Below are 14,760 nucleotides of genomic sequence, written 5' to 3' on the forward strand. Positions count from 1 at the left end.
TATTCATTTAAATTCCACTATAGAAAAGAAATTGGAAAATCAACACCCTCACAGTAAAGAATTTCTTGCTAATGTCTAATCTAAACCTTAGTTTTAGACCATTCCCCCTTATCCTATCATTACATATTCTTGTAAAATGTCTCTATTCCTCTTTTTTGTAGGCTCCCTTAGGTACTGGAAGGCCACAATTAGGTCACACCACCACTTTCTCTTCCTGTAGCAAGTGTTTGATTGCCTCGTTTTATCTCTTTTCTGTGCATGAAGTTCTCTTAGGAGGATTTACAAAGATTTCCCCCAAATCTTTGTTTTTAAATATTTTACTTCTGTAAAAATCTTTCTGGTACTATTGGCTTAAAAATTCAGATTTTTAAAGCTGTGTGTTATCAGTGCAGGTAAACTGTCCTTCAGCATGATGGGGGAGTTTTTAATTTGCTTTAATGCAAGCTTTCACTATTGTATTCTAATTACAATACTTTAAATAAATTCTCTGGTGGACATGAGCAGGTTGCACATAGTGCTCTGTGTGTGAGGCGAAGGAGCCAGATGCTTAAACTTTTTTATATTGAAAACCAACTGCAAATTTTGGTGAACATTTTCTCTAGCACTCTTTTGAAGTATGTAGTATAATACTACTGTTGTAGAGTAGTAATTGAATTAGTTAGGGAAAAACTGCTGATTTTCCTTGATAGTTTCTTCCCTTCTCTATATACCTGAAAGATTTATGCAGGGAAGTCTTCGATAATGGAGATCAGTGTACCAATAGGCCAACCCCTTTACCATTCCTAATTAGTATAAATGAAGGATCTCTTTTTCACAAGAAGATACTGTTACAAAGGGAGTACCTGTATGGTGAAGGGAACGCATGTATATGTTAATAAAAGTTCTGTGAGAGTAGGGTCTGTCATTTTTCCTCTTTGCACATTTTGCCAGTGGCATGGCCATGCTGCTCATGTACAAAAGTTCTAGCTGGAGATGTGGAATAGTCTTCTTTTTTTTCCCCTAATTTTATTTTTAATTCTACCAACTTCTGCAGCTGATTTACGCACGCACACATACACAAATTGTGCTTCTGGCTTTTGTGAAAACACTTTTTGTAGCCTTTAGCCCTTAGTGCTACATATAGCTTGTTTCTTTTAAACCATGGCTTTTTCTTTTTAATGCCTGGATACAGCAGAGATGCTGATCTTTCTTCTTTTGATAGCATTACCAAATTTTTAGAGCTCTTAGAGTGATCAGTCAAATTTCTGTGTCCTTTAGCTTCTAGGAATTGGTCCAAATATGTATATTGATGATATGTAGATATGATCATAGATCATATCTATTTGAAACAGTAGCCTCCATGCCCTTCACTGCCTGAAATTTCGAAGTTGTAATCAAACTTATGTGCTATCAGGCTGAGGGAAGAAAAGCATGTTTTTCTTTTACATGCTCAAAATGTAGTGAAAATCCCAGTGGACAGTCGTGTTTACAAGGGTAACTGTCTGCATTCAATTGTGGGTTATAAAAGTGCTTGCTTGAATAAATACACAGAGCTATCAGACAGAACAACCAATAGTTCGTTGGACTAATTGACCTTGTCAGTAGAATAGAAACACTTGCAAATAAAATTCCCATTGCCAGCAAAGTTGCAACTGAAAACCCCTGAAGAAACTGTGTATATCCTCTAACTATCTTGGAATGCAATGATTCAGGCAGCAGACATGTGCAGCGGGAGGGGGCAGGAGGGGGGAATCATTAACCAAGAAAGTTGTACATACCAGCAGTTTTCAGTGGGCTCCTTTTGCAGCGTGAGGCTGTATGCATTCCTCAAGTCATTAAGTAGCTCACTTTCCATATTCAGAGTTATGCTTTCTACCAGTTGTTACTACTTTTACCATCCTTTGGGTCCCCCTGTATGATTTGTTTTGCTGGTCTGCTTTTATTATAATGCAGCCTTTTCAGAAAAGGCAAAGGTGTTTGGCTGGTAACTACAGCATGTTGTAATGAGGGTGGAGTGTGTTTGTCATTCTGCAGCAATGGTTGACTTCCATGAATGCCAGTGTCTATAACCACACAGGCTGTGGCAGTTTATCTTTTTGAATATATTCGGATTGCATAACAGTGGAAAAGAATGGCAGTAAATATTAGAATATCTGATCTTCCAATAAAAAGCACGATGGAACCATTTTTTTACTTTACCCGGTGATGAGTCATGTATCTTCCCATTAAAAAAGGAAAATATTTCACTCCAGAAATAAGTCTTCACAAGTGAATTAGTCATATATCAGACATTTCCTTCTAAAAGTTTGGATAATGTCACACAGGTGGAAGTAGTATTAAAAAAAAAACCCCAACAGTGAAAGACACAACAGGCTTCACTGTGTACTGTAAAAACATGATTTTATTTTGGTTAGAAAACAAAACAGGAAAAATGGCATTTGGAAAATAAAGTCTGAAAAATGGTCTAGTTAGCTGCTAAATAAACTTCAGAGATGAAGGTTTAAAAAAACCCACCAAGATTTGTAAAAGGAGGCGGGGGGGAATAGTGTATTTCACCTTAAGTAAGGGACAATGTGTAATAAGGGATTTTGTGGTTTTACAGCTCGGTGCATGTGTTTGAAAGCTGTTCTCTCAGCAACGTGGGTGGCAGGTTATGCTACCATATAATGTATTGTAGTTGGCTCTCCACACTTGTCAGGGTTAGCGTTCAACCATTCGGAAAATTTTCCCATTGTTCTATCATGTGAACCAAGGCTAGTGTTGAATTCCCAATAACCTTCTGCAGGAAAAAGAGGTTTAATTAGAAAGTTTGAAATTTGATTACTTTTGTTATTGTCTTAATGCACTTCTCTCTAATTTAGGTGCTTATCTGCAAATGCAATCAATTTTTGCTCAGGAAGATGAAAAACAAACTTAACTCTGTACTGCAGTTGCTTCCACAATTTAAAAAGAAAACTTGTATACTCAATTCTGTCTTTCTTCAGCATTAACACTCTATTTCCATCTTAAACATGTTTGCTTTAGATGGATCATAGCTTTTGGCAGCTACTGCATTTTTAGCAAATAATACTGTTTCTAGTAAGAGTTGCAAAAAAAAAACTTTGTGTGAGGTCCTTGTAAACTGAACCTTGGGAACGTTATGTTATTTCTGTATTTTCCCTTCTTTTGTGCTTCTTCTCTATTTGTGTCATGGTTATAAATTACATCGTTTGAACTAGAGAATTAAAAACATTTCATTTTGTGATTCCTGTAATTTTAAAAAAATAGAATGTTTGTTTTATGTGTATTTTTTAAAATTTTTACCTGTTATTTCAGAGGCTGGCACACAGAGAAACAAGCAGTTATGGTATTGAAATTCCATTGTGCCAGCACCTCCAGGGCGTAATCCAAAAAAACCAGAAAAATCGCCTGCTGGGTTGTGTGCAGTAAGCTTCTGTGAACATCAGTGTCTGCTGTTCACACATCATTTTTTACTGGAAGTTCCTGTTGGAATAAAGGTTCTGTGTTTGGAGAGTGCACTGGGATACTTGTTGGTCAATGGTTTTGCAAAGTTTGTAGGGATTTCTAATTACAGTTTACCAGTGTAGGCTCACTAGATACTTCTTGCAGATAATCATTAATGTTTCAGAAGTAAGAGAAGCAAGCAGGGATTTAGCAACATAAAAACTGTACCAAGAAAGATCTGGGTGCTCTTCTCTTCGTTTAAGCATTCTCTCTGAGACTGAACATGGGAGTGAGGAATAAGGTAGGTGGATGGAGGGGGAGGTGACAGCATGACAGAAGACACATACTTGCTATCCCTACTTCAGTATTTAACCCCTTCCCTTCCTCCTCATTTAACGAGACAAGTGTGGTGTCTCGTTAACATTTTAAAACATCCAAGTGCCTCCAGCATTACAGCTTATGGTGGGTGTCAGTGTGATGCTCATCTACAACATCTTCATGGTGCTCAGTCAGGTGAACCTCCTCAGCTGATCAGAATTAATTTGAACTGTGGTTTACAAAACATGTGATAGTGTGCACTGCAAACTGGAGCATGTAGCAACATCTACTTTATCTTGTGTTTGATCTCTCTGCACTTGGGCAGAAGGATGGAGACCCTGCTAGGCAAACTGTTTAATGCAGCTTTTTACTTGGGTGCTTGAAGGAGTTCCTGGTCACATAGGGTTTCAAGGTTTGAACTAGGGAAAAGGAAAATTTTTGTTGGCTGGCTGTATCATTTATTGGCTTTTGGGGAAGTGGACTCTAGACATCTGACCTTGCAGTTACTTAGCAGAGCAAGGAGGTGGGTACCATTGAAGAAACTGTGTGAAACAAGGGATGCTTCTTTGATCTCAAGAAGGCAGCATGTTAGGAAGGAGATCTTGGAAAAGTGCAGCGGAACTGTATTTGGAAAGGGAATTATATTTTTGTGTAGTAAAGGGCCCTGCATACTGCATTTGAATTGTCAAATAAAGAACTGTTTCTGGATCTCATTTTTCTTCTTCTTCTACCCTACCACATTCTATAGGCATGCTCTTTCCCATTCTATGAGTTCCCTAGGCCTGAGTAATCCAAAATTGTCTCCTCTGGTTTTGGATTCCAAATATGAAAACATTGTGGGAGTCACACCACCATCTTTTGCTTAAAGGATGTAAAAAACATCCTTAAAGTTGTGTCAAAGCTGACAGTGAGATGCTGCTCACTCACTCCTGCTTTCCTTGTTCTGGAGAAGTTACTCGCCATTGGGAAGCTTCTTGCCTTTAAGCAAATTTTTCTACACTGTGAAATAAGATTGGGAGGATAAAGTCAGTGAATTATAAACAATCATCTTTGATTTACCTGTTTATCTTCATGGACTTAACTGTGGAGAGTAATCCTTGGAGGGAGCACTAGATCTTTTCAAACCTTAAGTGCTAAATACATGCAGTAAGGTCAAATCCAAGACTGATTCTGATCCCTCTGAGTGCTGCTACTAACATAGTATTAAAATCCTCCAAATAGTAAAGCCAGCAGTCAACATTTCATTTGGTTTAAGCATAAGAAAAGATATGAAAGGAATGGGAATTTTCTTGGATACTAAGAAAGTTTTTTGCTGTCATCTCAACTGGTGCTGGTCAGCTGGCACAGCACACCTCATTTTCTGTTTCACTTGAGCAACTTGTAGGCACCAGCAGCTGGAAACCTCCTGTGAATGTGTTCACCACCCTTTGCCAAACCAGCAGTTTGGCAGCTGGGTGGAGGGAGGAAGTGGCTCCAATTTAGAAGAAATTAGGAGCCAGTTTGCCCACCACTTATTATTCTCTGTATGTGTGGCTTCCATGTTATAATACCTTTATTTGCATCTGTACCAATGCAGTCACACCTGGCTATTTCTAGTGCATACTGTCTTGTGGCAAAGTTATCAGGTATTGCTATTAATTAGAATTTAAAAAACCCCAAAACAAATCCATTAAATGCACTGGATGTGCCATGCTTTGTCAGGTCAGCACTAAAAACAAACAACCAAAAATTTCCATAAATTCAGGTAGAAATAAAGGAACAAGGGTATTCTGAGTAGGTATATGGGGAGATTTTATTATTACTATCAGCCTTTTTTTTTTTCTTTCATTCTGAAGCCTAACATTCTAGTGGAAAGCTGAGATTATTCAGTGTCACTAGGAAAGTAATTCTGAAAAGAATTCTGTTGATGTGGTAAATTAAAGCAATCTTCAATGTTCAGAAGAAAATGCTACCTGGCAGGTGGTAGAGATCTAGAACAAATCCAGGGTTCTGGACTGTAAGACTCAGCTGCTTCAGAGCTGCCACCATGGCAGTTCTTTCCAGAGGGAGGTCTTGCTCCTGGGGTTACTGCGATGTTATTTTGGTCAGGGATCACATGTCTGTGTGTAGCTTTGATGAGAACACTGCTACACAGGGTCTACATTCAGTTCTTTGCTAAGTTTTATTGGGTGGGAAGGGATTGAATGTGGTGCTATCCTGTTCCTTATCTCAAGTAGTGCATGGAAATGTTTCTATAGATATGAAGTATAAATTTATTTCTTTCTGAGGGCTGTTCTCTGTCTTCATCTGTCATAAGATAACCGAGATCATGTGTTTGAGTCGGAAAAACCTTTCCCAGGCTTTTTCCATTTTCCGTGCGAACACACAGGAGAGGGTGGAGTGAGAATAATAATGTATCATATGTGTCTGGCTTGAGGGCCTGTGCTCTCTAGCTGCCTTCATCCAGTTCCTAAAGTGGGTTTATCTAACAGTCCTATTTTATTTCAGAATGAATTCTGGAGTGTTTTATGTCTCATGTCAAAGGAATGTTATCAAATACAGTTTTTATTGAAGCTTTTTATGAATGCTGTTTTCAGTCACAGTTTAGAGTGAATCATGTGGCATAGCCCCTAATACATCTTTTAAAATTATTATTTATCTCTGTATTTGTCAAAGATCAAATTCAGCTGTGAGTATGAAGGATATTTTGGATTATTTCTACTAGCAAATGCAGAAAGCTCTGATTTGTTTCTCTTAGTTGAGATTTATCTGTTACTTAGATGATGTTGCTGTGCATCAGTTTTACCTTAGTAAGGTAAAAATCAAATCATGTTTTATTTTTTCATTGTTTCAAAAAAGTTCCAATTCAGTATTAGAAGAAACGATGTAGTAAAATTTTGAAGTAGGCTTCCCTCTGCTTGACCAGGTCTCTGTTGTGATTATGATGGTCACCATTTGAAATAGAGGTTTTCATAAATCAGCTTTTGGTGAATCTGGCTCTGCTGGGGTAGGAACTTCTATTGTGGAATTACTGGGCTTTCTTCTATTTCTTTATACTGTCATGAGGAGTTAAAAGATTTACTTGCATAGCAGAAATAAATTAAGCAGAGGGGCATATGTAGCCACAGTAGATGTACAGCAAGTCACATAGATTTGCAATCCAATTCCATCTGCTTGTTGTTGACTGCACTTTGCTAAGCAGTAAGATGACACCCCACAGTAGCTCTAGAGGACATAGCAGGCCTGCTGGTAAACAAGTTTTTAATTAACTCATTCTCATGCTTTGTTTTCCACTGCCCCCTCTTTTTTCAGGAGCCTACTTAGGATGTAATTTTATTTTGATTCTTACACAAGTGATGGTGAAGGGCTCATTTTCTTGGCCTGTAGGATGTAGCACTAAGCCTAATCCAGATGCTGTTTGTAGCAGAAATGCTGTTGCAGCAAGGGACAGTTCATAGCACCACTGAATACCTTTTTAAATTGTATATTTTTTGAGTGAGTGGTGACTTGAGGGACCTTTGACTCCCAGAAAAAAGTCAAGAAACAAAATTCATGTAGATGGAAAGAAGCAGAGTCTCAAGTCTAACCTCCACATAAAACAAGAGATAAAAGCCTTGTGGGTTTTCTTTGGACATGCCTTCTTATTGATTTGTAAGAAAACACAAGCAAAAATAAAAGCTCTACTGCATTTGTTCCAGTACATTAAAGAAATTCTGTTTAGATGTAAAATTAAATGCTTCCATTGGGCAACAGTTCTGATTCCAGCTTTGCAAATTTATGGAAGTGTATTCTGGCTCACATAAAACTATCCAGCTGAACCTCTGACAGATATATTTCTTCTCTTTTAAAGTTCATTTGTATGAAAATATATCTCCAGTGAGACATGTTTATGAATTTGGGATCTTTCTGAGATGAGACTCTGCATTGCATTTTAAATTTGCACAAAATAGTTTTCACAACAGTCTTTTGGATTTGTTTCCAATGAGTAAATATTCCTCAAGCTGAGCATTACGCTCTGGATCCTGTGAAATGCTACTCTGCATTTGCTTATTGTGTGCTACAGCACACTTGAGTAATCTTGAAGTTTTATCAGGTTTTACCCCACTTTGCATTTACTGGGTATCCACGGACTCCTTATCCAGACACAGAAATGTTTGCATACTGTACTTCTGCAGGATTTGTGGACTATTTACGGAGATTTTAAATTCCTTGATTTTTGGGAGAGGTAACCCTCTGTAATTCTCAGAAACAAGCCACTCCTTTGAACCCAGGAGAAATGCTTTCTCTTAATCCCAGTGCTTTTTGTGTCTTAAATCAACAACTTGTCCTCTTGCTGATAAAGAATGAGTAGGGTTTTTTGAATTTGGTAGCACTCAGGTATAATTTGTTCCAGTCTTTTCCTGACAAACGAAGTTGCTCAGAGCAACAGAGCCATGCAGTTTTATGGGCCTGTCTTCTAGAAGAAGATCAGAAATCTAGCTCAATGTGTAGTAATAGCCCTTCTCAGTGAGGGGAACGAGGTGTTTTTTTGTTTCTGATGTACTTTCTTTCCCTCACCTATAAAGAGAGCTTGAGAGCTAGCAGCTGGCTGCTACTACTATGGACTTTCTTTGAATATCTCGATATTCCCATTTTTTTACATTTGTTCATTTCCCATATTAATTTTCTGCATTCTCTGGGAAGCAAAGTGCATGGCATGAAATGTGGTCACTAGGTTATTGCCGCTAAGTTATTTGAGATGGTTTGATAGAGAATTAACTCAGTGTGGCCAGTTTTCAGGGACCTAAATCTTTAATATTCCTTGCACATTTTTTTTTTCAAATACTTGCTTTGTATAATTTAACTGTAGCTATGTCTAGACATATTTCCTGGATATGGCTAAACAATTTTCAAGGTAAATTATGACCTGAGGTTTTTTTTTGCGCTTTCACACAAACATAGTATCATTCCATTATGTATGTAGGAGAAATGGGAACTGCAGACATCTGCAATACAGTTTTCATTGAATTTGCAAACTTCTGCCCCTTTGTAAAATTAGTTATTTCCCAGAAATGTTTTCCAGCCTTAACTTCCATTTTCAAACAATTTGTGCAGTGCACCCATAGTATACATTTATATTGTCCCTGCTTGTACCCAGCAGTTATAGTTTGAAAAAAATTCATAGGACTTCTGCCTTTATGCTTTGCTATCTTCTAGGTTTTAATGTGTTCACTTTATTTGCCTTAAGGTCCTCTTGTGTAAGGCCATTGTTCAGAGCATTTGTTTCTTGCTCATAGAAAATTCTGTCTATACTCCCTTTCTTGGAAGATTCTGTGGTGTTAACCATAGAATCATTTAAGTTGGAAAAGACCTCTAAGATCATCAAGTTCAGCCTGTTCTGTTGCCTTTCATAAAAGGCAGCTGCTTTGTCCCATTCTTCAGTCAGCAGTTCCATTTGTAATGCAAATTCACCTGAGCTTCAGAATGGTTTTTTAAATATACGTTCAGACTTTGAGTAAAATGTTCCACTACCCCAGTTCAATCTGTTTCTGGTCCCTTTGTGTAGCAGTCTCTTCTTTCATTGCTGGTTTCCCCTGCCTCTCTTCAGTAGATGAAAGCAGCCTGACTCACCTGGAAGTTGTAGGAGGTGATGTCTTTACTTTGGGTAGGTGCTGCTCTGTAGGGAGGGACTAAGATTTTGCTATCTGAGTACAGGGAAATCTTAGGGCTTTTCAGTGTTTGGGGGGTGAGAATTCAAATTTATGACTAAAATACAAACTTAAATAAAAGTGTTAGTAATGTATTGTCTAAGGTAATTTTTAAGAGCTACTTATCGTATATGTGATACATATATGTATATATATAAGAACTGTGTGCCCTGTTTCTGTTGTTATGATAACCTTAGTCCACATACTTAACCAGATGGGTTTTTTTTGATACTTTTGTCACTATTTTGTGTTATGACTAAAAACTTCTGAATGCAGACAGTACTATTTGTTTGAGTGAACATGGGAAGTTGTAGTGGCTTTTGTTATGTTTGACAGTTGTTTTTTTTCCCCAAGCTTCTGATCAGGTAAAAGTTACTGAGTTCAAAAGCACATTGGTCATCATCTGCCAGATTCCTACTCAGACATATCCCTACACAGTTACCTTGTACACATGGGAACTTCTCCTTAGTTACTTACTTGTCTGTAAAATGAAGAAATATTGCAGTGAGATAAACTTCAATTTAAAGTGCTTCCCTGAAAGCATAAAACATTTGTTTTCACTAAAGAAGATTTGCAATTCTTTGTAGATTTGCAATATGCAGCATTGGCTATTTATTTTATAGCAATTTTTTGGTTGGTTTTTGGTTTTTTAAATGTACTATTTCTTTTCTCACATCTGCATCTATAGTACTCTTCAGCTACTGATAATTTGAGTTGTAAAGTACCCTGATTTAAAAAAATGTTTAAAAAGTCCCTTATTCTTCTTTCAAAATGCTGGAATTTTGAAAAGACATGCAGCAAGCTATGGATTTTCTGCCATTCATTTTTAAGTCCAGAGTGTCCAAATGCAGTCTGTTCCAGTATGTCTGCAACTAAAACTTTACCCAGCCTAGGTACCAGAAACAGACAAACTGAGGCAGAAAGCTTGTTTTGGGCAGCATTACCCGTTTTTTGATACTGTCAGCCAAGAATCTTTTTGTAGGTTTTTCATCTTCAGTGTACTGTCTGCCAAGCTCAGGGGAAGTAACAGGTCCACACTGGAGTCACGTTCCTGTAGGTGTGAAGGATTTCCCCTGATACCAGGAATCTTCTCAGAGTTGCAGTGCCCTTGCAAAGGTGTGGCATTCCTGTGGATTGTGACAGCTGTGCAGGGAGATTAGGTCCCTGCAGGAGAGCAGTACTGTACTGTGTTAGCAGGGAGACCCCAACGTTGAAGGGAAGAATGATGAGGAGGATTACACTGATATCAGAAGGCTAATTAGTTACTTTGTTATACTATATTATTCTATACTATATTACACTACATTACTACATTCTATTACTTTATTATGCTATATTATTCTATACTATATTACACCACATCTAAACTGAAAGTGCACAAGCACCCAACTGCTGACAGAATCTTGTGACTGTCTGCTGACCAACAGTCTGGATATGTGCTTGGCCCTGATAGGCCAAGGAAACAAAACACCATCACTCTGGGTAAACAGTCTCCATATTGCATTCTACTTTGGCACAACACAGGAGCAGCAAATGAGATAAGAATTGTTTTTTCTTTCTCTGAGGTTCCTCGCTGCAATTCCCAGAAAATATCCTTGGGAAGTTGTGCCTTGCTTTTCTCTGTGAAGAGAAATGTGGCCACAATACTGCACTTAGGATGTATTTGCCTTCCCTTCCTCCACTTTTGATTGCTTCTTAAATGAGTTATGATACCCATTTTTCTTTAAATCAGTGATCCAAAATTTCACAGCTGTTATGGCTGATTTCAATCAGAGACGGTATTCCTTCTGGAGGGGCAGATTCCTGTTAAGATGGAATCTCTTTTAGCTGACACCTAAACTAAACTTAGACAGCTTCCTGCTGTGGGTAGAAGGTTTGCTTTGGAGTTTTAGGCCTTAATTCCATACTTGCACATATGAAACACCATTCTAGACTGCATTGTCATTCTGTATTTGCTGGTTGGATCATTCTGCTTTTTAAAGGGACTGGGAGAAGGTTCTTTATTTTTCCTGAAGTTCTAGTGGATGACTGCCACTTAAAGCATACACTGCATAGCAATCCGTCTCTAACAAGTTTTAATTTATGGATATGTCCAGCACAAAGTGTTATGTGAGAGTTCAAATGACCTCACTTAACAATAGGACTTCAGAAATGTGAGACTGGAAAGCAAACTGTCCAAGACTATTCAACATTTTTGTCCTTCTCTGAAGCAATATATACCTGTTGAAGTATGTATTTTTGTAATGAATGTTGAGCTCCTGTCTCTTGTTCTTCACAGAGCATACTGAAAAAAAGGTGCATATGACACAGCAAATGGGAGAACAGTGTTTCTTTCAGAGAGACTTTCCTGGTAAACAGTCTGTGACAAATTCCTGATGGTTTATGCAGGTAAATTTTCTAGAATGAAGAGCTGTTTTCAGCTATGTTCTAGAGAATGAGGTATTCAAAGACTGTTGTCAATTTTTTTTCCTTCCTTTTGCTTTTTTTTCCTGCCACCCGGAGTTAAGCAGGCAATATTTTCTGAAATTGCAATTGGGTCAGGCAGTTGTGGCTCACAGTTTCACAGAGGTTGAGCATTTGGCAGGCTATTGATTTGTCTGTCAGGCTGGATGTACCTGACTATGCAAGTGCTGTGAGCAGATGCAGAGGTGGGACTGTGATGGGCGGGGTGGTGGCTGTTTAAGTACCACGGACAGGGGTCCATCCATACGGGTCCAGACCCTCCATGACTTCATCTGGCAGGAGTTTTATATGTGGGCAGTTCAGCACAGACTTGACCCTTTTGCAGGAATCATTGTGTGGGATTCTTTGTCACTTGGTGCTTTTGAAAGAGCTGCTTTCCTGTGAATCCATGTCCTAAAGCTCTTGGTATTCCACAGTGTATGCCCCTGTACCCCATTTCCCCCATTTGACAGTGTGCCCTTACTCACCAAAGGCTCTCACTCATCACGTCTAAGACTTGATTGTTGTCCTCTTATGTGTTCTTCATCTGACTTCAGCAGAATTTGAAGACAGCCTATGAGAGTGTTCATAAAGCTGACTTTTCCTGTTAACCATTCCATGGATTAAATCTCAGCTCTTCCTAACTTTATTCCTGTTGTAATATTGAAATTCTGCCTGCATCAGCTGTGTACATCTTAGAAGATACTGTGTTGGTTTCTCAGCAGAAGCAAATAAAAGTGTTCCTTTTTAACTGTATGGGAAAATGATAATCAGGACACCCAGTTCTAAAGAATATCAAGATGGACCAGTCACTGAGACCATTTCATGAGTTTGCTGGTGAGTCATTCTGCCAAATGAAGTTTAGGTTGCATCATATATGGCTCAATTGGCATCATCTGCTCCCTTCAGAAAGCAGCAATGGGACACAACCCACTGATGTTGTCCAACATATTTGTGCTGCTCAAGTAATCCACACAGGAAATTTAGAAAGGCATTATAACACTCTGTATTTGAGCATCCTTGACCCATCAAGGATTTGCTTTCCTAGATGTACTTTTCGTCCTTTTCTACATATTCTTTTTAGCTTGGTTTGAATGTTTAGTTGTTTTTCTTTTAATTGCATACAACTTTCTAATACCTGGGCATTGATTACTTTTTAGTGTTTTAAACTGGAGCAAAATAGTCTCAAGGAGGTTCTATAAAACTTCTTGCAAGGATCTTTTGGACCTCTTTTCAACCTTCCCAGTCTTCCCAAAGGTCATTTCTTTCATTTTATTTTAATAAAGAGCTTATAGGGTACTAAAATATAGGAACTTCTAGTATTTGCAGGTTTCACTCTCTAATACAGCTTATTCTGCAACTGATCTCCTGTGTACCCAAATCCACAGCTGGCTATTCCTGAGGGGATGGACTGTGCTCCTTTAGACTCTTCAGGAACTGCTGTTTAAAAGAATGGAAAACTTCTCTTGCCTAATGGACTGAAATGAGATTTCTTGACCGTTTAAGGAGGTGGCTGATTAAGACCACAGAGGCACCTCCTTAGGTGGTCGTTGCTTCATCCGAGCACACAAGTGTGCTGTTCACAGTGGGTCCTTTGAGCCTGTTGCTGTGTTCCCTGTTAGGTTGCTAATGTGGTGTCCCTCCTTTGGCTCACTTGGAACTCACCAAGTTTCTTTTGGACATGCTTCATTTTTTCTGCTGGAACTGGTGCATCACTGCTATTAACTGGTTCTCTTCCTTCCTAAGTGAAGTGATGGCTGAAGCCCAAGCTCTGCTACTTCGTGTGTTGACAGTTCCAATACTTGGAATTATGCAGAGGCACACAGATTCTCAGTCCTGGTAACTAAATGGTAGGACATGGCCGTTATGGAAACAGGATTTTGGAAGTTAAGCCAGCCTTCTTTCTCCTTGCCAGTTGTTGTGAAAACATACTTGGATAGCTGCAAAAAACAATGGCTAAACAGGAAAAATCCTTTTCCTACATGGGAAAGTTCGTGTATTGATAAATATTTAATATTTGAACATAGCATTTCTTTTCCCTGAAACTTAGTTTTATAATCTGCTGCTTGGAAGAATGTGTTATTTATTGAGAACACCTGCTTTGAAAAGCTTAGGTTTTTATAATAACTGTATTGTAAGAACTAGTTAAGCACATAGAGAGACAAAATTATATGTGTGAAGAAGAGTCTAGCCACTACTTTTAATTTCATAGTTGGCTGAGTCACTAAAACAAAAAGCAGCTTTAACAGTTTTATGAGAAAAGTAAAAAGAGTAAAATTAAATGTTGTTTGATTTCACAGCCATTTGAATCTAGTAGTAAAGTTGATGAAATGGAAATTTGATGAGGTACAAACATTTCAGAATAATGTTTCATGCTGAAGCTGTGATGGCAGCAAGAATTCTCAGCTTTCTGTCAGTGCATAGGTCCTCTTCTGCTTCCCAGGGGAAGAAAATGAACTGCTTTTTCTTCCTGTAGATATTTATTCCCCTGAGCTTGGAGCCCTTCTAGCATACATCTGGGTTGTGTTTCTAATTACACTAAATGTGTAACTACTTACAGTGAGTTTTTTTCTCTCAATATCTTCACAAAAGATACCTTTAAAGGGCAGGGAAAATCAAGTCTTATCTCAAGAATGTTAGCCTATTGTAAATATAGCCAAAAACTTGGGTTGCATTTGTAACCCTAGTTGGAATAGCAGTTAGAGTTATATGCCATTTGCAGACACCACCAAATGTAAACAAAATATCACCAAGTATGCAAAAGAGGTCAATAGTCAATTTAGGTAGGATTAATGCTATAGAAAAGTGTTCTTTGGGTAAATAACTTCCTAGCCTATAAGGAGGCTAGTGATTTTAGAAGAAGTTTTCTCCTAAAAGCTTTGATCTTGTGTTCAGTCATCTCTCTGAAGTG

General features: G+C 38.2%; 1 protein-coding gene across 11 annotated transcripts in view; it reads left to right on the forward strand.

Annotated features, from left to right (window-relative positions):
- The window catches only part of ANAPC10 (anaphase promoting complex subunit 10), a 171,007-nt gene that overhangs the window by 13,397 nt on the left and 142,850 nt on the right, over positions 1 to 14,760 (forward strand). Inside the window, exon 5 of one of the 11 annotated variants that reach the window (XR_010360827.1) lies at positions 11,686 to 11,795. The exons of the other annotated variants lie outside the window; for them this stretch is intronic. The gene's annotated coding sequence lies outside the window, so the exon portion shown is untranslated. The remainder of the gene's footprint in view (positions 1 to 11,685; positions 11,796 to 14,760) is intronic. 11 annotated transcript variants of the gene reach the window in all.

Source organism: Passer domesticus, chromosome 4 (assembly GCF_036417665.1).
Source record: "Passer domesticus isolate bPasDom1 chromosome 4, bPasDom1.hap1, whole genome shotgun sequence".
Lineage (NCBI taxonomy): Eukaryota > Metazoa > Chordata > Aves > Passeriformes > Passeridae > Passer > Passer domesticus.